We start from the raw sequence: 7,202 nt of genomic DNA on the forward strand, positions 1-7,202 counted from the left end.
GGGAGGAGTATTGTACTGGGGCCTCCACCCCAATTGAGGTGCATTCCACTGAGGCTGTGGCTGGGCATGTGAGTGATACGAATGAGTAGTGGGTTGAGTATGGTACTGAGGTGGATAAGACCATGGAGGAGGCATATACCAGGAAGAATGAACAGGGGGTCCCCAGGAAGGCATAGGAGCAGATTGGTTGGGGTTGTAATAAGCTTGGGGTGTCCCTTGCATCCCCTATTGGTAAGGTCTAGGTCCTTGTGGCCTCCTTTGGTTGAGGAAATAGAGAGGTTCAGTGGGTGCTTCTGTCCCTTGATACATGGCTTTAAGCCCAGGTAAGGTTGGACATTGGTTTGTGGGGTGGTCCTCCTCACAAACAAAACATACTTCAACCGAATGTAATGGGCATTCGTTCTTGGGATGTTTCCTTGTACACCTAGGGCAGAAGATAGCCAAGGCCCTCTCAGCTTCTTCTTTCTTCTGCTGGATTCGGAATGTATCAAGTTGCATGGCAATGGTCTGTCTCACCTCACTCTTGAGGTCCTCTAATTGATTTGCAAACTCATGTTTGGAGAAAGGAATACCAGCTGAGAGGAGGTTTCCTCTACCTCTTTTCCGGGCTGCCCTAGAATGGTTTCTAAACACAGTCTTTATGTCCTCATAAGGTAGTTGGTAAATATCTCCTCCAGCTAGCATGTGAAGGGTATCTAAGAGGTCTTCAGGGACTCCTCAGAGCAGGACCAACTTGAGGGATTCAGGGTCAAGTGTGCACCTAGCCCGTTTATAGCTAAGTTGGAACCTTTCCTCGTAATCCTCTAAGGACTCATCATTTCCCATGGTCATCCGAAAGATTTCTCCCTTGGTTTCCTTGGACCTACAGTAGTCCCGGTACTTGGTATTGAAAGCTTGCTGCATCTGAGCCCAAGTGGTGATACTGTTCCCAGGTAAGCCCATGAACCAGCGTAATGCTGCATCCTTAAGGGTCGAAGGGAAGAGTTTCAGTTTCTGCTCATCTTCAGTATAGTCATAGGTTCGACAAAGGACAGCAAACTCAAACAGGAAGGTATCAGGATCTTCAGTAGTCAGTCCATAGAAGTGAGGTAAAGCGGAGGGGCTAATGTTCTTCATTTTCATGTCTCCATTGGTCTCTCGGATGGGGAAGGCACCTTCAATTCTCTCATCTTCTCCCCTATTGTCAGCCATAGCTTCAGATGGAGTGGTCTCTAACTCTTCTTCTGCTATAGGATCTTTGTATATCTCAGGAGGTTCGCCTATAGGTTCTTCTGGATCACTGTCACCAAAGAAGAGAGAGGGGTGACTCAGTGATGTGGTGGGGGTGTTGGGTAGGAATTTGCCTGTTTTATCTCGATTTCTACGAGGCATGAAATGAAAAGACTTCTGATTGCTTTTGTTTTTTTTTTTCTCTGGTACCTGCAAAAACTGAAACAGATTGATCTACAACTAACTATCTTGCTGAAATGAAAATGCAGAATTGAAATGAAAGCAGGAAAGAACTAATCTACTTTGCTCAAATGAAATTGCAGGAATTGAAATGCTAATCTACGCTTGCAAAAATGAAATTGCGGAATTGAAATGTTAATCTATGAAAGCAGGAAATGTCTATGCTATTTTTGCAGAAAGGAAATTGCAGAATGGAAATGAAATAAACTAATTAGTAGAAGGCGAGAGTAGGAAAATAGAAGAAAAGCAACAATTACTAATACTCTGACGCTTCCCCGGCAACGGCACCAAAAAGATGGTGGGCTCCAGTATTGTAGCAATAATGCTACAACTCCTGGAGCTTCCTTCTCTAATTTTATCAACCCGGTAGTTCGTAACAAACTTGGAAGCGACGGTGCTGTATGCACAAGTACTAGCTCTTGTCGCAGCTGTCACTTGGTCAGCTGGCACAAGTTCGCTAAGGGCTCAAGCCAACTTCTATGAGCTCTTAGAAGAATCTTTTTAACTGATGAATGAAAGCTAACTCAAAGGAAATTAACCTACTTGCAGAAAGGAACTGAAAGCCAACAAGAAACACAAACCCTAGCAAACCCTAATTCTACCAGCTAGTCCTACTGATGCAAAGGTGGGAATGCAAACTACTGAAAGAGATGCCATTACTTCTAGGAAGGTGAGATGCATGTGTCTAGACTACTTTGATCTGAAGAAAACATATTTTTGTATTTTTGTTCAAGTTGTTGGAATTATTATGCATGTGCTTCTAACTGGGTCTTTACTGTGCAGGGGTAGATCAAGGAGGGAAATGCTTGGAAGAGGTCAGGAAGGCTCAGAGAGGGTCTAAGGAGTCCCTAACATCCTTTCAGAGAAGTTCACAAAGTTTAGATGCCAAGCAACCGTGTTTATGAGCTTCTACAGGAAGTCTGCAGGGGTTCTACAGGATGTTCAGAATTTCTACAGGAAGTTCAGTAATTCCTACAGGATGTTCTACAATCGGATTTTTGGGTGATGGATGGGTGGAAGAGGCTGCATGGATAGATAGGGAAGTAGGAGAGGAGTGTGTGATGACTCAGTGACAGAGAGATGAGATGAAGAGGGGGTGTGCAAAGCTGGGTTGTCTTGAAGAGGGTAGAGGGAATGGAAGGCCGAAAAGGTAGAATAACGTGGGTAATAGAAGAGTTGGGAGACAAGTGGTCTAACTGGGAGATGAGTAGTTGGCCTAGGCACGGCTTAGAAGGATAAGGGAGTGAGGGAGTAGTACTACACAGTGTAAACGAAACAAATCATCCACGTCCTGCACATAACCGAAATTTCATCAACCTATTCTAACTGTTTTAATAAAACCAAAGAACAGCAACATTATTTCTAAGGGAAAATCACGCATGGTACTGAAGCAAGGAATCATTCCACAAGATCTGAATGCATGGACACTTCTTCAAACGAAAATATTGCATCAAAGATTGCATGAACATGTAAAACAATGTTTTTGGTGGGTGGCACTGTCTGCAATTCCAGTCCCTAAACAGAGGTGAAAATGAGTGTGCAGTCAACCCGTTTTGGAACTCTTATTAACTCCAATCTCCTTACTCTATTCTAAACTACTGAAGCAACTATGTTTCATAAAACTAACCTACTTAACCACACCACGAAATTCAACTCAGCAAACTGCGTTTCCAAATGCATGTAAAGGAAAAGAAATACAATGCTGAAAGAGAGATAACAATACAAAGGAAGGAGGCCTTAGGCTCTCAGGTTGGGCCCAACCCCGAGAGCTATGGCTCCTTTAAGAACTCAGAACTGAACTCAAATCTGCCTGCTTTCCATTAAAAGATAATAATCATAAGTCAAATAACATGCCACTAATGGCTTACAAAAGAGCAAAACAGAGCTATCAGCTCGTAGTTCAGAATGTGCAACAAGGTTTCAAAAGTCCCCCTCGAAGGCTACAGCCCTATCATTTATACATCTTGAGGTCCCAAGCTGGCCTCCTAAATCAGTGGGGCTTGGCTGACCAAACTAAGAGTGATCTGCTGCTTCCTCAAAATCCGTTTGGCTGCCTTCTAACTCGGTGGTGGTGGCTGTTGGAGCTCGGAGTTGGGGGTGAAGATCACGAGGAAGGCCATTCAATGCTGTGGACAACCTTCCTACAAAATCTCAATCCCATCTTGGCTGTCTCCTAGCCCTCATCTGCGTGGTTTTGCCCCATTAAATGTCAAAAAACCTGAAATAAGCACGTGTTAGCCACCTAGGAATAGTGACTGCCCTCATTCGTACAAATGACATAAATATACTAAAAAATGATGCATAAGTCATGAAAAATGAAGGGTTGAGCAAGGGTAGTTAGGCCAAATGAGCCCAAAATGTTACCAAATTTGGGGCTCATCACATGGTTGACCATGCTTAACCATGGTTGATTTTCATATCAAGACAATCTTTGACACAATGTGACGTTTGACCATACTTGACCATGTTTGATTTTTAAAAACATGGTTGACTAACATTATCATAATGGATTTGAGACTTCTGCGATCTGCGTTATGTGTGGTTATATCTTCCGGATCCATCGCATTTTGTTATTTTATGCATCGACGTTCCGAACCATCCTGATGATGAACCACAGAGGATGGTTCGAAACGTCGATGCATAAATAAACAAAATGCGATGGATCTGGAAGATATAACCACACATAACATTATCATATTGAGACAATGTTTGTCATAATGTGACGTAGGACCATAGTTGAGACAATGATTAGTTTTTCATATTGAGACAAACATTTTCAAAATGCCGTGTTGGACCATGGTTGACCACGATTATTTTTACAAAATAAGGTTGACCATGCTTGAACTTATAAAACATGGTTGACCATGGTTGGCCATGATAGATATTATAAACCCAAGGGAATAATAAACCCTAGGAATTAATACTAAAAACCCAAGGGACTATAAACCTAAGTGAATAATATTAAACCCTAGGAATATGAACCTTAGATTAATAAACCCAAGGGAAAGATATTTCTGAATTCAGGCTTTGTGATCCATAATGAATTAAGAAAAGTCTTTGGGTAGAAATCACATAAGATATTTTTTTGGCCAACGTGTTTCGAACTAATAAGTGTGGTTCATTATTAGGACCAAATGAAGAGGCAAACCATGGCAAAGGCTTAAATACAGAGCAACGTAGAGACCATAATTTCATCTAACGACTATATTTGAACAATAATATTTAAATGATGATTAATTTATTGATATATTAAAAACAAATATTATTAAGTAATGACTATATTAAACGACTAGTTTTTGAAAAATAATATTCAAATTATGATATTAATTTATTAAAAACAAATATTAATAAGTAACGACCATATTAAATGGTTATTTTTTGAAAAATAATATTTAAATTAATTTATTAAAATAAAATATTATTAAAAATTCTATTACTAGGAATAATTGAAAAAAAAAAAACAAAAACGAAAAAACTAACAAGAATAAAAAAATCAAAGTCAAATTCCAAACAAGGAGGGAAGTCAAAAATTATAAAAAGGAGTCAAGACCCTAATCGAGACAAGATCATTTAATAAATAAAAATAATTAATGGAAATAATATACATAAGGGGTAAAAATTATAAACCCAAGGTATATAAACCCTACTAATATTATAAACCCAAGGTATATAAACCCTAAGATAAATATTATAAACACTAAAATATAAATTGTTGACGATGGTTGGTTTTCAATTCTCTCCAATTTTTATGAACGTCATGGAGAATCACTATTTTTTTTTCCCAAGATGTAGATGTGCTAGTATATAGTACTTGTAGCACATATACACTGTAATGGTGTTATGATATAGTACTTGTAGCACATATACACTGTAATTGTATTATGATATGAAAGATAGCCTTTCAGACGACAACACCTTATGTTGGAAGCTTATCAATCTTATCAATAACCAGAAGTTAAATGTAATGTCCCATTGTGTTGTTTTTTTATTGAATATAAGTCACTTTTTAATATTAAAATGAATCAATTGATTTGTATACCAAGCCTAGCATGATCCTACAGTATCAGCTTATGATCGTTAATGTTTAATGTTTAGTTTAGGAATTTTGAAATTAGAAAAATAATGAGAAATGATATTTGGATATTTTAATTATAATTTTGAATTGTGTAATTTGATATTTATATTGTTAAGCATTTTAGATTTTCATCATTTTCATCATATTTTTTTTTTCTTAAATATCAACCATGCATGGTATCATACTATAACAAATTACTATTATGTACTTTCAAGATAAATGTTCTTTAATGATTTTAGTAACAAATTTTAATAAAATGAAGGAACATGCAACATATATACAATCTTGTGCATCATTCGATGAAATGATAAATAATTAAGGCTCATGCAATATATAGCATCAACTAATAAATGGCATGTAGGAAATATAAGAGACATAGTACAAAGAACACTTGTCTTTGTGAAAGTTTCACACGGATTGAATGTCACTATCAAAAGCTCTACCTAACCATAGACCTTGCTACTCTAGCACCCTCACTAGGAGATCACCCACTAGCTAAGACTATGAATCTATGAGGATGAGTGCCTAGTTCAACTCTATGTCTCGAACCAATTCATCTATTAAATTATTATAGACTTATTTCTCTCTCTCTCTTTCTCTCACACACACATTCACAACCATCCAAATTTACCAATTATGTTTCCCCTCAACCTACAAAACCCATTGAAAAGAACCCCCTTCTTTTCATCAGGCCATTCCACTTCTTACTAGGGCTCTAGTGCTACTTGCCAAGAAATATTAGTGTGGAAATCCAAGGGAACCTCAACTATGGATAGTTCTCCTTTCCATCAATATGATGCATGCATGCATCATTTTACCACTATTGGTATAGCCAACAATCTCATACACTTGACAAGCTTCAACTCCTTCTTAACCAACTTTCATTTCATGCCAAAATCAAGAACAACAAAAATGCACAAGAATGACTAAACAAGAAAGACCCAATAAGCAAAATGTATAGTTGACATATACTTTCCAACAACGCTCCATGTGGCTTTCCCAAGAAGCTTGTATAACCATTTTTCCCATCTAATTCCACAATGGGTTTGATAAAATATTATAATTTGGCCTAGCCCTTTTAACCCCACTCTTGTGGAACCATATCCCCCTATGACTATGTCCTAACCCATCTATAATCAATTATGTGTTTTAGTATTAATATTCAAATATATTATTGTTAAGCACTTATGAATTTCATCATTTCAACATACATTATTAATTTAATAGATAATGAGATATGTTAAACCAACGATGGATGGGTCAATTGCTTAGTCATGATTATAGTTATATAAAAAGGCACATATTCATATGGTCCAATAGGGCCACTTTTATAATATACAGACATGGATGCCTCGAGTCTACATCCATCAATGACACTCTTCAAGGATTCAACCAACGAAACTTCTACAGGCTAAAATTCACAATTAGGCTAATTTTTCATGTTTTTTTCCCAAAAGAGATTTTTCAATTTCCATTTTTTTTAATGTCACTCAAATTCTATGGGTGAAATTATTTTACCTTCAAAGTTACCAAAATTTTATAGATAACCATATAAAATTTTAGGAAATTTGAATACATTTACATAAATATCTCCAAACACGTTTTTAGTTTCCATATGAAATCTGTAATGCCTCCTCCCATATTTACCCAACTTTTACAAGCTCTCTAGGGTAAACAA

This window comes from Pinus tabuliformis, chromosome 7 (assembly GCF_031772625.1).
Source record: "Pinus tabuliformis cultivar Carrire ecotype Pingquan chromosome 7, CPIR1, whole genome shotgun sequence".
Classification (NCBI taxonomy): domain Eukaryota; kingdom Viridiplantae; phylum Streptophyta; class Pinopsida; order Pinales; family Pinaceae; genus Pinus; species Pinus tabuliformis.